The sequence below is a fragment of the Bufo bufo genome, chromosome 1 (assembly GCF_905171765.1).
Source record: "Bufo bufo chromosome 1, aBufBuf1.1, whole genome shotgun sequence".
NCBI lineage: Eukaryota > Metazoa > Chordata > Amphibia > Anura > Bufonidae > Bufo > Bufo bufo.
The window spans coordinates 508,408,960-508,427,188 of NC_053389.1; the positions used below are offsets into that span (position 1 = coordinate 508,408,960).

Here is an 18,229-nt window from a genome sequence, read left to right on the forward strand (position 1 = left end):
CCCTCCAACCACCATCTTTTAAGTGTTCCACATAAATCACTCCAATATATAAAAGAGTGTGCTTGGTGTAATCTGCTAGGCTTGCTTCTTCTAGCTAGCAGAAAATTAATCGGTTTCACATGTAAGCATTCTCACATCTCTACTCATTAACCTTTTTTAATTCTTTCTCCTGGTTTCACTGCTATAAAAAAGACATTGCTTGGAAAGAAAAATATTCCTTTCTATATAACTACAAGAAAATTTAGACTAACACAATCATGGTCACAGGTGCATATCCATCAAGCAAGCATATAGAGAACTAATAAAAGCATGGCTGCACAACATTTCACATGCAAATAGAACTGAGAAATGGGGGTCATTCAAAATTAATGTGGTATTATACCTACTAGAAATAAAAAAAAATAGAAGCTCTTTGCGCACATTTTTGAATGACCCCCATTTCTCAGTTCTATTGTTTGAATGTGAAATGTTGTGCAGTCATGCTTTTATTAGTTCTCTATATGCTTGCTTGATGGATATTTACCTGTGACCATGATTGTGTTAGTCTAAATTTTCTTGTAGTATATATTGAGGGTAGCGCCTCTTTTAGACTAAGCAACGCCCATCTGCCTGGGGCATCTGAGCAGAGTACAAATGTAGCTGGTTCCTACATCGCCCTGAATATTGTAGTCTTAGGTAAGTCCAAAGAGAGGCAGTTCTGTTAGTGTTAGGAACCCATCTGCGGAAGCCATCTTGACGCCTGGTAGATGGGCCCGACACACGTTTGATCAAAAATGTACGCAAAGAGCTTCTATTTTTTTCATTTCTAGTAGGTATAATACCACTTTAATTTTGAATGACCCCATTTCTCAGTTCTATAGTTTGCATGTGAAATGTTGTGCAGCCATGCTTTTATTAGTTCTCATTTCTATATAACGTAATGTAAAACAGGCTTAAAATTACAAGCAAAAATCTAAGACTGTGTGTCATCATTGGGGTGTTCTCATACTGCCATACATGGAAGGTCAGCATACAACCCTTTTAGGGCACAGCCAGAAGGGGCTGATTTTCTGCAGTGGATTTTCAGTAATTCGCAAAGTCTGTTGTGGATTTTGCTTCGGATTTGACACAGAGTTCACCAAATGTGCTGCAGAGGGGGAAATCCCCAGTCAAAATCTGCAGCACAAATGTTTTTATGCAGCATGTGGATGAGATCTGTTTAAAGGGAATGTGTCATCAGAAAATGAACTATTGTTTATATACCGTTTTTGCATTTAACATATTTTTATAGAATTTTTGATAATGTTATTTTTTACTTTCCATGTCAATATCTATATTTAAACTTGGTCTGTACAGATCACTTCACTGCAGTTACCTGCTTATCTGTCATTCTAATCCTGCCTGTAATGATATCACCTCTGTGTATAGATAAGTCAGGATCCACCATTCACAATACGTGATTGTCACAGATTATCTATTCTTGTCTTGTACAATGACCTCTGCACAGGTCACAGAGCATGCCTAGAAAACTCTCCCAAAGAAATCAATGAGGTCCCCTCCAGACCATGGGGATGCCGTAAAGCAATTTTTTTTAATGCTGTGTAAATGCTGTTAAGAACAGCTCAGGCAAGATGGCCGCCCCCATAGTCATGTTCAGTAAAAAGAATAAATAGATCTGTAATCAGAAAATAAAAACAGATTAGAAAAAAAGTTTTAACTGGCAGATTAAAGGGGTTCTCCAGGAATTAAAAAAATGAAAATACTTAAATATTATTTTATAATAAATATATTCACAAATACCTTTCATTACTTAGAATGGCTTGTTTTGTCTAGGGAGCAATTATTAGGAGAAATAAAATGGCCGCCGTCCTATCAGTACACACAAAACCTGTCCTAATCACACAGGAGAGCAAGTTACTTCACCACAATGAGCCATAGAGCTGCCTCATCCTCCTCCATGCTCTGCTTGTCAGGAATTATGATCCTGAATACAAGTGAATCTCTGTGGGAGATGATGAGGAGACATGAGAGGAGGATGGGGTGTGACTAATAAGCAGCAGTACTTGTATACAGTCTCCATTACCACAGCCTGTCCTGTCCGTCCTCTCTGTACTTCATGTCTCCTCATGAACTAAATTCCCCAGAGATTCAGCTAAAGTTCTTATCATCTGTATTCAGGATCATAATCCCTGACAAGTAGAGAGGAGGAGGAGGACGAGGCAGCTCTTTACCTCAGTGTTGTAAAGTAACTTGTCCTCAAGTGTGATCAGGACAGGTTTTGTGTGAACTAATGGGACAGCGGCCATTTTGTTTCCCCTGATGATTGAAAACGAGCCATTATAACTAATGAAAGGTATTTGAGAATATATTTAGAATAAAGTAATATTTAAGTATTTTCATTTTCTTAATTCCCTGAGAACCCATTTAATGTGTCAAATTTTTGGTGACACATTTCCCTTAAATATTATTTACTTTGGTGACACATTTTTTTAACTAGTATTATTTACTTTGCTGCTACTAATGCAGCATGGAGTTATGATAGTGAGTTATGATGCATCCAGTTCCTATCAGATTGTGCTGTGCTCACATAATGAAGTCAGTACAGTGCAACAGACCCGCAATCAGATAAGAAACTGACTGTATTATCATTCAGTTCAGGTCAGGAAAGCCTCATTCGGTCCGGGAGATGCAGCCGACACAAGGACTGTGTTTTCCGTACCAATCACTGTGCTGTGAATTAGCCCTTAAAGAGTATGCAAGAATGAGAAAAAAATTCTCTTTTCTTGAAAAAAAATTATCTCTTGTCTTGCAGCTCAGCGAATGGGGTTTAGCTGCAACACCACACACAACCTATGACTGGGGGGGTGCTGTTTTTGAAAGAAAGCCTTTAAAGCCTTCCTGACAGAGCTATTTTTCACCTTCCTGACATGGCCAAATGTTGCAAATCTGACGTGTCACTTTATGTGGTAATAACTTTTGAATGCTTTTACATATCCAACTGATTATATTATTCTGATGGTATCCATATTTTGCGGATACACTTTTTGTGGACCGCAAAATACATATGGTCGTGTGAATGTACCCTAAGGCCTCTTTGCACACAAACTTTTTTTTCCGTTTACGTTCGGTTTTTTGCGTTCCGTATACGGACCGTATACGAAACCATTCATTTCAATGGATCCGTAAAAAAAAACGGAAGGTACTCCATATGTCCTATTATTGTCACCATAACGAACAAGGATAGTACTGTTCTATCAGGGGCCAGCTGTTCCGTTCCGCAAAAAAAGGGAATACACACGGACGTCATCCGTATTTTTTGCGGACCGCAAAATACTGAAAAAGACATATGGTCGTGTGCAAGGGGCCTAATGCTGTGCTTCCTGGGTTTAGAAACACCCTACATGTGGCCCTAAAGCTTTTTCCTGGACATACAACAGGGTTCAGGAGTGAAAGAGCACCATGCACATTTGAGGCCAGTGTGGTGATTTACGCATCTTGTGCTGACAAATGTAGAGGCTCCTGCGTGAAATAATAAATGGAACTTGCAAGAAGTTACCCCACATTTTGGAAACTACACCCCTCAGGGTATTTATTATGGGGTAGAGTGAGCAGAGGTGTTCTGCAGAAATTAACCACTTCAGCCCCCAGTGCTTAAACACCCTGAAAGACCAGGCCACTTTTTAAACTTCTGACCTACACTACTTTCACCGTTTATTGCTCGGTCATGCAACTTACCACCCAAATGAATTTTACCTCCTTTTCTTCTCACTAATAGAGCTTTCATTTGGTGGTATTTCATTGCTGCTGACATTTTTACTTTTTTTGTTATTAATTGAAATTTAACGATTTTTTTGCAAAAAAAATGACATTTTTCACTTTCAGTTGTAAAATTTTGCAAAAAAAACGAGATCCATATAGAAATTTTGCTCTAAATTTATTGTTCTACATGTCTTTGATAAAAAAAAAATGTTTGGGTAAAAAAAAAATGGTTTGGGTAAAAGTTATAGCGTTTACAAACTATGGTACAAAAATGTGAATTTCCGCTTTTTGAAGCAGCTCTGACTTTCTGAGCACCTGTCATGTTTCCTGAGGTTCTACAATGGCCAGACAGTACAAACACCCCACAAATGACCCCATTTCGGAAAGTACACACCCTAAGGTATTCGCTGATGGGCATAGTGAGTTCATAGAACTTTTTATTTTTTGTCACAAGTTAGCGGAAAATGATGATTTTTTTTTTTGATTTTTTTTTTCTTACAAAGTCTCATATTCCACTAACTTGTGACAAAAAAATAAAAACTTCTATGAACTCACTATGCCCATCACGAAATACCTTGGGGTCTCTTCTTTCCAAAATGGGGTCACTTGTGGGGTAGTTATACTGCCCTGGCATTTTAGGGGCCCAAATGTGTGGTAAGGAGTTTGAAATCAAATTCTGTAAAAAATGACCTGTGAAATCCGAAAGGTGCTCTTTGGAATATGGGCCCCTTTGCCCACCTAGGCTGCAAAAAAGTGTCACACATCTGGTATCTCCGTACTCAGGGGAAGGTGGGGAATGTGTTTTGGGGTGTCTTTTTACATATACCCATGCTGGGTGAGATAAATATCTTGGTCAAATGCGAACTTTGTATAAAAAAATGGGAAAAGTTGTCTTTTGCCAAGATATTTCTCTCACCCAGCATGGGTATATGTAAAATGACACCCCAAAACACATTCCCCACCTTCTCCTGAGTACGGCAATACCAGATGTGTGACACTTTTTTGCAGCCTAGGTGGGCAAAGGGGCCCATATTCCAAAGAGCACCTTTCGGATTTCACAGGTCATTTTTTACAGAATTTGATTTCAAACTCCCTACCACACATTTGGGCCCCTAGAATGCCAGGGCAGTATAACTACCCCACAAGTGACCCCATTTTGGAAAGAAGACACCCCAAGGTATTCCGTGAGGGGCATGGCAAGTTCCTAGAAGTTTTTATTTTTTGTCACAAGTTAGTGGAAAATGATGATTTTTTTTTTTTTTTTTTTTTTTTCATACAAAGTCTCATATTCCACTAACTTGTGACAAAAAATAAAAACTTCCATGAACTCACTATGCCCATCAGCGAATACCTTGGGGTCTCTTCTTTCCAAAATGGGGTCACTTGTGGGGTAGTTATACTGCCCTGGCATTCTAGGGGCCCAAATGTGTGGTAAGGAGTTTGAAATCAAATTCTGTAAAAAATGACCTGTGAAATCCGAAAGGTGCTCTTTGGAATATGGGCCCCTTTGCCCACCTAGGCTGCAAAAAAGTGTCACACATCTGGTATTGCCGTACTCAGGAGAAGGTGGGGAATGTGTTTTGGGGTGTCATTTTACATATACCCATGCTGGGTGAGAGAAATATCTTGGCAAAAGACAACTTTTCCCATTTTTTTATACAAAGTTGGCATTTGACCAAGATATTTCTCTCACCCAGCATGGGTATATGTAAAATGACACCCCAAAACACATTCCCCAACTTCTCCTGAGTACGGCGATACCAGATGTGTGACACTTTTTTGCAGCCTAGATGCGCAAAGGTGCCCAAATTCCTTTTAGGAGGGCATTTTTAGACATTTGGATACCAGACTTCTTCTCACGCTTTGGGGCCCCTAGAATGCCAGGGCAGTATAAATACCCCACATGTGACCCCATTTTGGAAAGAAGACACCCCAAGGTATTCAATGAGGGGCATGGCGAGTTCATAGAAATTTTTTTTTTTTGGCACAAGTTAGCGGAAATTGATATTTTTAATTTTTTTCTCACAAAGTCTCCCGTTCCGCTAACTTGGGACAAAAATTTCAATCTTTCATGGACTCAATATGGCCCTCACGGAATACCTGGGGGTGTCTTCTTTCCGAAATGGGGTCACATGTGGGGTATTTATACTGCCCTGGCATTCTAGGGGCCCTAAAGCGTGAGAAGAAGTCTGGAATATAAATGTCTAAAAAAATTTACGCATTTGGTTTCCGTGAGGGGTATGGTGAGTTCATGTGAGATTTTATTTTTTGACACAAGTTAGTGGAATATGAGACTTTGTAAGAAAAAAAAAAAAAAATTCCGCTAACTTGGGCCAAAAAAATGTCTGAATGGAGCCTTACAGAGGGGTGATCAATGACAGGGGGGGTGATCAATGACAGGGGGGGTGATCAATGACAGGGGGAGTGATCAATGACAGGGGTGGTGATCAATGACAGGGGTGGTGATCAATGACAGGGGGAGTGATCAATGACAGGGGTGGTGATCAATGACAGGGGTGGTGATCAGGGAGTCTATATGGGGTGATCACCACAGTCATTGATCATGCCCCTGTAAGGCTTCATTCAGACGTCCGGATGCGTTTTGCGGATCGGATCCATCTATCAGTGCATCCGTAAAAATCATGCGGACATCTGAATGGAGCTTTACAGGGGGTTGATCAATGACAGGGGTGTAATCAATGACAGGTGGGTGATCAGGGAGTCTATATGGGGTGATAACCACAGTCATTGATCACGCCCCTGTAAGGCTTCATTCAGACGTCCGGATGCGTTTTGCGGATCGGATCCATCTATCAGTGCATCCGTAAAAATCATGCGGACATCTGAATGGAGCTTTACAGGGGGGTGATCAGGGAGTCTATATGGGGTGATCACCACAGTCATTGATCACGCCCCTGTAAGGCTTCATTCAGACGTCCGGATGCGTTTTGCGGATCGGATCCATCTATCAGTGCATCCGTAAAAATCATGCGGACATCTGAATGGAGCTTTACAGGGGGTTGATCAATGACAGGGGTGTAATCAATGACAGGGGGGTGATCAGGGAGTCTATATGGGGTGATCACCACAGTCATTGATCATGCCCCTGTAAGGCTTCATTCAGACGTCCGGATGCGTTTTGCGGATCGGATCCATCTATCAGTGCATCCGTAAAAATCATGCGGACATCTGAATGGAGCTTTACAGGGGGGTGATCAGGGAGTCTATATGGGGTGATCAACACAGTCATTGATCATGCCCCTGTAAGGCTTCATTCAGACGTCCGGATGCGTTTTGCGGATCCGATCCATCTATCAGTGCATCCGTAAAAATCATGCGGACATCTGAATGGAGCTTTACAGGGGGGTAATCAATGACAGGGGGGTGATCACCACAGTCATTGATCATGCCCCTGTAAGGCTTCATTCAGACGTCCGGATGCGTTTTGCGGATCGGATCCATCTATCAGTGCATCCGTAAAAATCATGCGGACATCTGAATGGAGCTTTACAGGGGGGTGATCAGGGAGTCTATATGGGGTGATCACCACAGTCATTGATCACGCCCCTGTAAGGCTTCATTCAGACGTCCGGATGCGTTTTGCGGATCGGATCCATCTATCAGTGCATCCGTAAAAATCATGCGGACATCTGAATGGAGCTTTACAGGGGGCTGATCAATGACAGGGGTGTAATCAATGACAGGGGGGTGATCAGGGAGTCTATATGGGGTGATCACCACAGTCATTGATCATGCCCCTGTAAGGCTTCATTCAGACGTCCGGATGCGTTTTGCGGATCGGATCCATCTATCAGTGCATCCGTAAAAATCATGCGGACATCTGAATGGAGCTTTACAGGGGGGTGATCAGGGAGTCTATATGGGGTGATCAACACAGTCATTGATCATGCCCCTGTAAGGCTTCATTCAGACGTCCGGATGCGTTTTGCGGATCCGATCCATCTATCAGTGCATCCGTAAAAATCATGCGGACATCTGAATGGAGCTTTACAGGGGGGTAATCAATGACAGGGGGGTGATCACCACAGTCATTGATCATGCCCCTGTAAGGCTTCATTCAGACGTCCGGATGCGTTTTGCGGATCGGATCCATCTATCAGTGCATCCGTAAAAATCATGCGGACATCTGAATGGAGCTTTACAGGGGGGTGATCAGGGAGTCTATATGGGGTGATCACCACAGTCATTGATCATGCCCCTGTAAGGCTTCATTCAGACGTCCGGATGCGTTTTGCGGATCCGATCCATCTATCAGTGCATCCGTAAAAATCATGCGGACATCTGAATGGAGCTTTACAGGGGGGTAATCAATGACAGGGGGGTGATCAGGGAGTCTATATGGGGTGATCACCACAGTCATTGATCACGCCCCTGTAAGGCTTCATTCAGACGTCCGGATGCGTTTTGCGGATCCGATCCATCTATCAGTGCATCCGTAAAAATCATGCGGACATCTGAATGGAGCTTTACAGGGGGTTGATCAATGACAGGGGTGTAATCAATGACAGGGGGGTGATCAGGGAGTCTATATGGGGTGATCACCACAGTCATTGATCATGCCCCTGTAAGGCTTCATTCAGACGTCCGGATGCGTTTTGCGGATCGGATCCATCTATCAGTGCATCCGTAAAAATCATGCGGACATCTGAATGGAGCTTTACAGGGGGGTGATCAGGGAGTCTATATGGGGTGATCAACACAGTCATTGATCATGCCCCTGTAAGGCTTCATTCAGACGTCCGGATGCGTTTTGCGGATCCGATCCATCTATCAGTGCATCCGGAAAAATCATGCGGACATCTGAATGGAGCTTTACAGGGGGGTAATCAATGACAGGGGGGTGATCACCACAGTCATTGATCATGCCCCTGTAAGGCTTCATTCAGACGTCCGGATGCGTTTTGCGGATCGGATCCATCTATCAGTGCATCCGTAAAAATCATGCGGACATCTGAATGGAGCTTTACAGGGGGGTGATCAGGGAGTCTATATGGGGTGATCACCACAGTCATTGATCATGCCCCTGTAAGGCTTCATTCAGACGTCCGGATGCGTTTTGCGGATCCGATCCATCTATCAGTGCATCCGTAAAAATCATGCGGACATCTGAATGGAGCTTTACAGGGGGGTAATCAATGACAGGGGGGTGATCAGGGAGTCTATATGGGGTGATCACCACAGTCATTGATCACGCCCCTGTAAGGCTTCATTCAGACGTCCGGATGCGTTTTGCGGATCCGATCCATCTATCAGTGCATCCGTAAAAATCATGCGGACATCTGAATGGAGCTTTACAGGGGGGTGATCAGGGAGTCTATATGGGGTGATCAACACAGTCATTGATCATGCCCCTGTAAGGCTTCATTCAGACGTCCGGATGCGTTTTGCGGATCGGATCCATCTATCAGTGCATCCGTAAAAATCATGCGGACATCTGAATGGAGCTTTACAGGGGGGTGATCAGGGAGTCTATATGGGGTGATCACCACAGTCATTGATCATGCCCCTGTAAGGCTTCATTCAGACGTCCGGATGCGTTTTGCGGATCCGATCCATCTATCAGTGCATCCGTAAAAATCATGCGGACATCTGAATGGAGCTTTACAGGGGGGTAATCAATGACAGGGGGGTGATCAGGGAGTCTATATGGGGTGATCACCACAGTCATTGATCACGCCCCTGTAAGGCTTCATTCAGACGTCCGGATGCGTTTTGCGGATCCGATCCATCTATCAGTGCATCCGTAAAAATCATGCGGACATCTGAATGGAGCTTTACAGGGGGTTGATCAATGACAGGGGTGTAATCAATGACAGGGGGGTGATCAGGGAGTCTATATGGGGTGATCACCACAGTCATTGATCATGCCCCTGTAAGGCTTCATTCAGACGTCCGGATGCGTTTTGCGGATCGGATCCATCTATCAGTGCATCCGTAAAAATCATGCGGACATCTGAATGGAGCTTTACAGGGGGGTGATCAGGGAGTCTATATGGGGTGATCAACACAGTCATTGATCATGCCCCTGTAAGGCTTCATTCAGACGTCCGGATGCGTTTTGCGGATCCGATCCATCTATCAGTGCATCCGGAAAAATCATGCGGACATCTGAATGGAGCTTTACAGGGGGGTAATCAATGACAGGGGGGTGATCACCACAGTCATTGATCATGCCCCTGTAAGGCTTCATTCAGACGTCCGGATGCGTTTTGCGGATCGGATCCATCTATCAGTGCATCCGTAAAAATCATGCGGACATCTGAATGGAGCTTTACAGGGGGGTGATCAGGGAGTCTATATGGGGTGATCACCACAGTCATTGATCATGCCCCTGTAAGGCTTCATTCAGACGTCCGGATGCGTTTTGCGGATCCGATCCATCTATCAGTGCATCCGTAAAAATCATGCGGACATCTGAATGGAGCTTTACAGGGGGGTAATCAATGACAGGGGGGTGATCAGGGAGTCTATATGGGGTGATCACCACAGTCATTGATCACGCCCCTGTAAGGCTTCATTCAGACGTCCGGATGCGTTTTGCGGATCCGATCCATCTATCAGTGCATCCGTAAAAATCATGCGGACATCTGAATGGAGCTTTACAGGGGGGTAATCAATGACAGGGGGGTAATCAATGACAGGGGGGTGATCAGGGAGTCTATGTGGGGTGATCACCACAGTCATTGATCACGCCCCTGTAAGGCTTCATTCAGACGTCCGGATGCGTTTTGCGGATCCGATCCATCTATCAGTGGATCCGTAAAAATCATGCGGACATCTGAATGGAGCTTTACAGGGGGTTGATCAATGACAGGGGGGTAATCAATGACAGGGGGGTGATCAGGGAGTCTATATGGGGTGATCAGGGGTGATCAGGGGCTAATAAGGGGTTAATAAGTGACGGGGGGGGGGTGTAGTGTAGTGGTGCTTGGTGCTACTTTACTGAGCTACCTGTGTCCTCTGGTGGTCGATCCAAACAAAGGGGACCACCAGAGGACCAGGTAGCAGGTATATTAGACGCTGTTATCAAAACAGCGTCTAATATACCTGTTAGGGGTTAAAAAAAACACATCTCCAGCCTGCCAGCGAACGATCGCCGCTGGCAGGCTGGAGATCAACTCTCTTACCTTCCGTTCCTGTGAGCGCGCGCGCCTGTGTGCGCGCGTTCACAGGAAATCTCGGCCATCGCGAGATGACGCATATATGCGTGACTCTGCGCAGGGCTGCCACCTCCGGAACGCGATCCTGCGTTAGGCGGTCCGGAGGTGGTTAATGTGCAACTTTTTAGCAAGGTTTATTTTTGTTGTTTTTTTCCCTTTAATTCCTTGTAATGTGGTTGGTTAGTGGTACCATAAGTGCCAGGCTGCATCCCTAAGATATGAAGTAATTGTGGATGCATACTGAACACTGAAGACATTTAGGAGGGGCCAGGAAGCTAATAAACTGCTAGGCACACAACAAAAAGATTAGCTCCATTGAAGACATCACCAGGGTAAGATGGGTCTTGCTACTAACACCTCTCTCTTTGTATCATATGGACGTCGGCCAGGTACCATGATGGGAACTGATTGATGGGGAGCTCACTGGTTTGTCTACAGCTTTAGAGAATGTCACTTACTTTTCTCTCTACATTCAGGGCTGGTGCAAGGATTTTTGCCACCCTAGGCAAAAGCTAATTTTGCCGCCCCCTTGACTCCGCCCATTGACCACACCCCTTTCCCTCCCCTTTTTCAGCGACCTATTGCATGCAACATTTAACTATGGTCGTGTACCCTGTGCCAGTCTACGGTCATGTACCCTGTGCCAGTCTGACTATGGTCGCGTACCCTGTGCCAGTCTGACTATGGTCATGTATATATAATATCCAGCCATTGTCTGCCACCTAGTACCATCCCAGTGATGCCAATCACTCTGCGCTGTTCAGCAGTTTGGCACACCAAACACGAGCAGTGCCACCTATTCACTGCCAGGCGCCATTCAGCCACTGTCTGAAATCCTGTGCCACCAGGGCAACATAAAACAGTATGCTGCCTTGTGTCCTCTGCCAGTCTGGCACTGTCCTGCACCCTGTACCATTCATAGCCCTTTAGACAGTCTGTGCCACCTATTAGGCTCCATGTGCCACTGCTGGGCACCCTGTGCCAGTCAGAATCTATGGCCCCTAGTTAAGCAGCAGGTGTGCCCTGACCCCTGTACACAAGTGTGTGCCACCCTGCTGCCAGTCACTGTCCTGCAGCCTCTGACACCCTAGTGCAGGTTGTCAGAGTGCGGTTGCCAGGGGTGCTCACCTGGTTCTGCTCCTCGCTGTGCTCCAGGTCCACATTGCCTTGGCTCGTGCCAAGATCATGTGTCTTTGGCGCGTGATCCCGCGAGACCCACCTCTGGAGGTCACTGGTCTCGCGGGATTGCGCGCGAAGTCAGGGCCGGTGCAAGGATTTTTGTCAACAGAAGCAAATCTACATTTTGCCCCCCCCCCCCATCATTTCACATTTCTGCCCCTCATGATTCATGTCCATTTCTTGCCCCATCATTTCACATTTCTGCCCCTCATGATTCATGTCCATTTCTTGCCCATGTGCTAATATCATAGTGTCATCCTCTCCCCCTGCCCCCTAATGTGCCATTATCAAGTGCCTCTCTCCTCCCCCCTCCATGAGCCAGTATCATGGCGCCAATAGCCCCCCCCCCCCTCCCCCGTGGCAGTAAAGTAACAGTCCGGTATTTAAAAAAAAAAAAACACTTTCAGAAAAGTTTCTCCTGGGATTCGAACGCACAACCTTTCACATCAGAGGCAAGGCATTTACCCTCACAGCTATGAGAACTGTATAGACAGTTACTTAAAAAAATATATATATAAGACTTCTACTCTAGATAACTTTGATACTTAGTGTACATCCATACACATGACAGCTGCCCCAGTACACTGTGTATGGATGTAGCAGAGCTGGGTGTGTTGGGGCAGCTGACATGTGTATGGATGTACACTAGGCATCAAAGTTACCTACAGTAGAAGTCTTATTTTTTTTTTTTTAAGCAACTGGTAATACAGCTTTCACAGCTGTGAGGGTAAATGTCTTGCCTTTGATGTGAAAGGTCGTGAGTTCGAATCCCAGGAGAAACTTTTTTGAAAGAAAGCCTAAATGAGATTTAAATACACCAGGGTCTCGTAGCTGTGTGTCAGCTGCATGCCGCTCTCTCTGCCCGAAGTGAACAAACTCATGCTTGCACTCATCGGAGTGCATCCGGCCGGCAAGTACAGGAACAGAAGGAGATGATGTCAGATGGATGACAAGTAGGGGGCGGGGCGCAGGCGGCGGCCGGCGCCCCCAGGCAGAGTGCGCTCTATGCGGTTGCCTACTCTGCTTATGGGTGGCGCCGGCCCTGTCTACATTATATATATATTTTATAATAGTTCAGTAAATCTTTTATGCACCTAAGCTGTGTCAAGCATACTTATTCACGTACCTCAGAATTCATGGTAATACAGCAACGGACCATGTAAATAGAAAATTGCAAGTTTTCCACATACAGTTGCAAGAAAAAGTATGTGAACCCTTTGGAATGATATGGATTTCTGCACATATTGGTCATAAAATGTGATCTGATCTTCATCTAAGTCACAACAATAGACAATCACAGTCTGCTTAAACTAATAACACCCAAAGAATTAAATGTTACCATGTTTTTATTGAACATACCATGTAAACATTCACAGTGCAGGTGGAAAAAGTATGTGAACCCTTGGATTTAATAACTGGTTGAACCTCCTTTGGCAGCAATAACTTCAACCAAAAGTTTCCTGCAGTTGCAGATCAGACGTGCACAACGGTCAGGAGTAATTCTTGACCATTAATCTTTACAGAACTGTTTCAGTTCAGCAATATTCTTGGGATGTCTGGTGTGAATCGCTTTCTTGAGGTCATGCCACAGCATCTCAATCGGGTTGAGGTCAGGACTCTGACTGGGCCACTCCAGAAGGCGAATTTTCTTCAGTTTAAGCCATTCTGTTGTTGATTTACTTCTATGCTTTGGGTCGTTGCCCTGTTGCAACATCCATCTTCTGTTTAGCTTCAGCTGGTGGACAGATGGCCTTAAGTTCTCCTGCAAAATGTCTTGATAAACTTGGGAATTCATTTTTCCTTCGATGATAGCAATCCGTCCAGGCCCTGACGCAGCAAAGCAGCCCCAAACCATGATGACCCCACCACCATACTTCACAGTTGGGATGAGGTTTTGATGTTGGTGTGCTGTGCCTCTTTTTCTCCACACATAGTGTAGATCCCCCCTAAACAGTGCCATCCACAGATCCCCTCCCCATAACAGTGCCATCCACAGATCCCCCTCCCAATAACAGTGCCATCCACAGATCCCCCCTTAACAGTGCCATCCACAGATCCCCCTCCCCATAACAGTGCCATCCACAGATCCCCCTCCCCATAACAGTGCCATCCACAGATCCCCCTCCCCATAACAGTGCCATCCACAGATCCCCCTCCCCATAACAGTGCCATCCACAGATCCCCCTCCCCATAACAGTGCCATCCACAGATCCCCCTCCCCATAACAGTGCCATCCACAGATCCCCCTCCCCATGTGTCATCCACAGATCCCCCTCCCCATGTGTCATCCACAGATCCCCCTCCCCATGTGCCATCCACAGATCCCCCTCCCCATGTGCCATCCACAGATCCCCCTCCCCATGTGCCATCCACAGATCCCCCTCCCCATGTGCCATCCACAGATCCCCCTCCCCATGTGCCATCCACAGATCCCCCTCCCCATGTGCCATCCACAGATCCCCCTCCCCATGTGCCATCCACAGTTCCCCCTCCCCATGTGCCATCCACAGATCCCCCTCCCCGCCGCTCAGAGGAGTATACATTTATTAACTGTAATCCGTAACTTTAACTTTAAATCAGCGGTCATCTCTTTACTAGGGTACCTTACTCTCAGCTCCGATAACAGGCAGTGCGGCGGCGCTCACTCACTGACGTCACATGCCTGTGCCGCCTAGTGAGTCAGCGCCGCCCGCACTGCTTGTTACCGGAGCTGAGAGTAAGGTACCCTAGTAAAGAGATGAGCGCTGATTTAAAGTTAAAGTTACGGATTACAGTTAATAAATGTATACTCCTCTGAGCCGCGGGTCCCTGTATATTCTAACCCCTAGGCAAGCGTCCCTGTCACCATGGGAACGCCTGGGGGTTAGAATATACCATCGGATCTGAGTATACCCGGCGTATAGGACAACTCCCGACTTTTGAAAAGAATTTCTAGTGTTAGAAAGTCGTCTTATACGCCGGAAAATACGGTACTGTATTTTTCAACCTATAAGACGCACCGGCCCATAAGACGCACCTAGGTTTTTGGGGAGGAAAATGAGAAAAAAAATATTTTTAACCAAAAGGTGTGCTTTTGGTGGGTTTGGAACTAATGGTGGTCTGTGGATGGCACTATTACTGGGGATCTGTGAAGGACACTGTTATGGGGGGATCTGTGGATGATGGACACTGTTATGGGGGGATCTGTGGATGATGGACACTGTTATGGGGGGATCTGAGGATGATGGACACTGTTATGGGGGGATCTGTGGATGACGGACACTGTTATGGGGGGATCTGTGGATGACGGACACTGTTATGGGGGTGGATCTGTGACGGACACTGTTATGGGGTGGGGGATCTGTGGTTTGCACTGTTACAGGGGGATCTGTGGCTGGCACTGTTATATATGTGCCATCCACAGACCCCCCCCCAGCCCATAACAGTGCCATCCACAGACCCCCCCAGCCCATAACAGTGCCATCCACAGATGTCCCCAGCCCATAACAGTGCCATCCACAGACCCCCCCAGCCTATAACTGTGCCATCCACAGATGTCCCCCATAAAAATGTCATCCACAGATCCCCCCCCTCCTGCCGCTCCAGTATACTAATATAAAATGTCTTATTCAATTAATAGTTATTAAACATGCCCCCCAACTCCTAATAGTACCGTACATCCTAACCGCTTCAGTACAACCCAGGCAGGCAGGCCGGGCGGCGCGTCACTCACTGACGTCACTTGCCTGCGCCGCCTGCTTCATTCATAAAGTATGCAGCGCAGGCACGTGACATCAGGGAGTTACGCTGCCGCCCGCCTGGCCTGTCTGCCTGCATTCTACTGAAGCGGTTAGGATGTACGGTACTATTAGGAGTTGGGGGGCATGTTTAATAACTATTAATTGAATAAGACATTTTATATTAGTATACCGGAGCGGCGAAGCTATAGTACACTGACTGCACCGCCCCGCCGCTATTGCCGGCCCCCAGCTCCTCCTCCCAGTCCCTCCCCCACTCGCTCGTACATCGCAGCTTGCGATGTAAAACTGCCAGAATTCGCGCCATAAGACGCAGGGGCATTTTCCCCCCATTTTGGGGGGAGAAAAAGTGTGTCTTATGGGGCGAAAAATACGGTACTGTATTGTATTGTATTGCATTGAACTCTCAGTTTTAAACTGACAGTTCACCTATGAAACCTTGCCTGGGTGATGGGCCTCGTAGGCCACAATTGCTGGCAGGACTCATGGCCTTTGTAAAGCCTCAGGCTACCGTAGCAGCTATCGGAAACCAATGATCGCATCGTGAAGTGAGAGAGGGAGCCCCTCCCTCTGTAAACCCCTTAGATGCTGCAGTCAGCATTGACTGCGGTATCTAAAGGGTTACAGGGCATCGGTCAGCAGATCTGTACCTATGAACCTGGCTGACCTGTTGCATGTGGACTTGGCAGTTGAAGGCAACTGTGTTGGTCCCTTGTTCATATGTGCCCGCATTGCTGAGAAAAATGAAGTTTGCATATATGCAAATGAGCCTCTAGGAGAAAGAGGGGCATTGTTGTTACTTCTAGAGGTTCAGCTCTCTCTGCAACTGCCACGCCCTTGCCACTTTGACTTTAGGAGAAGTCAGAGCCAGATGTGATTACATTAGCACTGCCTGGCCCTGACAATCAAAGTGGAAAGGGCACAACAGCTGCATACAGAGCAGAGCCTCTAGGTGTAACGGCAACGCCCCCATTGCTCCTAGAGGCTCATTTTCATATACCAAAACATCATTTTTCTCAGCAATGCGCACCTATATGAACATGGGACCAACACAGATGCCTTCAGCTGCCAAGTGTACATGCAACAGGTCAGCCAGTTTCATAGGTACAAATCTGCTAACTGATGACCTTTAATCTGCAGTCATCAGAGTTTTCACCGATGCCAGTGGATACAGCAGGGGCCCGGCTACTAGTAACAGTCAGGCCCCTAACACTGATTGAGTGAGCACAGCCATACTATTACAGTGCTTGTTGGAAACTCACTTTCCAGTGCACCGTACATGTACACTACAAGTCAAGAAGAGAATTAAAGGGCTGTGACATCTTTAAAAATGATCCCCTATCCACAGGATTGGGATAACATTCTGATAGATGGGAGTCTGCTGTCACCACCAATCCCAACAAAAGTGGTCGTATTACCCTCCTAAAGGACCTGCAGGTTGAGTATGTGCCCGAGCACTCTATTAATTTACTCTGTAATGTTTCTCAGGGCTTGCTCCGTCTGCCGCACTTCCCCTCTCCACACTTAGGCAGAGCAAGTCCTTTGAAACACCACACAGGAAAGCATGATGAGATTGGTTAGAAGCTGAGGAAATCAGAAGTACTTTATATAAACATCCTACGAGGATGCAGTGATGCTAAGAAAAGGAAAGGGGAAGAAAAATGTTGGCATGAAAAACAGGTATATAGAGCACAAATTAGCAGTGTTTAGGGTAGGGTTGTTTTGGGTATCGAACTTTTGATACCTAATTGATACTTTTATGCCAGTATCGATTTGGTATCAGGATGTTCATTTTTTCAATACTAGACTCTCCTCTTATGGCGATCGGCGAGAGTCCAGACAGTGGAGAAGGAGGAAGGGAGGGAGTCCCTCCCTCCTATGACGCGGCCGCGATGAGCCCAATAAAGTGAGCGGGCTCTGAAGCTGCCCGCACCACTGCCACCAATGAATGTGCCACTATTAAGGAACGGGGGAGGGAATACACTGCTGAGCCACCTGAGCTAGTGAGCTCGGCAAACGGCAACAGCCTCCTCCTCCTGAGTGTCCTCCACAAGAGTCAAGCAGCCAGAATAACAGGAGCACTGTGCCACCAATGATAATTAACCTTTAATACAAATACAGGAGGCAGGTGCCGGCGGTACCCGCCCCCTGTATCTGTATTAAAGGTTAATTATCATTGGTGGCGCAGTGCGCCCTCCCCCCCTCAGTATTAAAGTCATTCGTGGCGCAGTGCGCCCCCCCAACTCCCCCAGTATTAAAATAATTGGTGGCGCAGTGCGCCCCCCCATCCAGTATTAAAATCATTGGAAGCAGTTGACACAGGGTCCCCTCCTCATTGGTGGTACAGTGTCAGTTCTGATCGGAGCCCCAGCAGTGTAATCCTGGGGTTCCGAT

At 46.1% G+C, this 18,229-nt stretch overlaps 1 protein-coding gene and 1 long non-coding RNA gene across 3 annotated transcripts in view; one reads left to right on the forward strand and one right to left on the reverse strand.

Annotated features, from left to right (window-relative positions):
• Positions 1-18,229, reverse strand: part of IMMP2L (inner mitochondrial membrane peptidase subunit 2) — a 1,418,140-nt gene that overhangs the window by 1,388,007 nt on the left and 11,904 nt on the right. The gene's annotated exons all lie outside the window — the stretch shown is intronic.
• Positions 466-17,665, forward strand: LOC120981477. Its single transcript, XR_005774716.1, has 3 exons — positions 466-476; positions 13,304-13,306; positions 17,551-17,665. It is a non-coding gene; the product is annotated as an uncharacterized LOC120981477 (long non-coding RNA).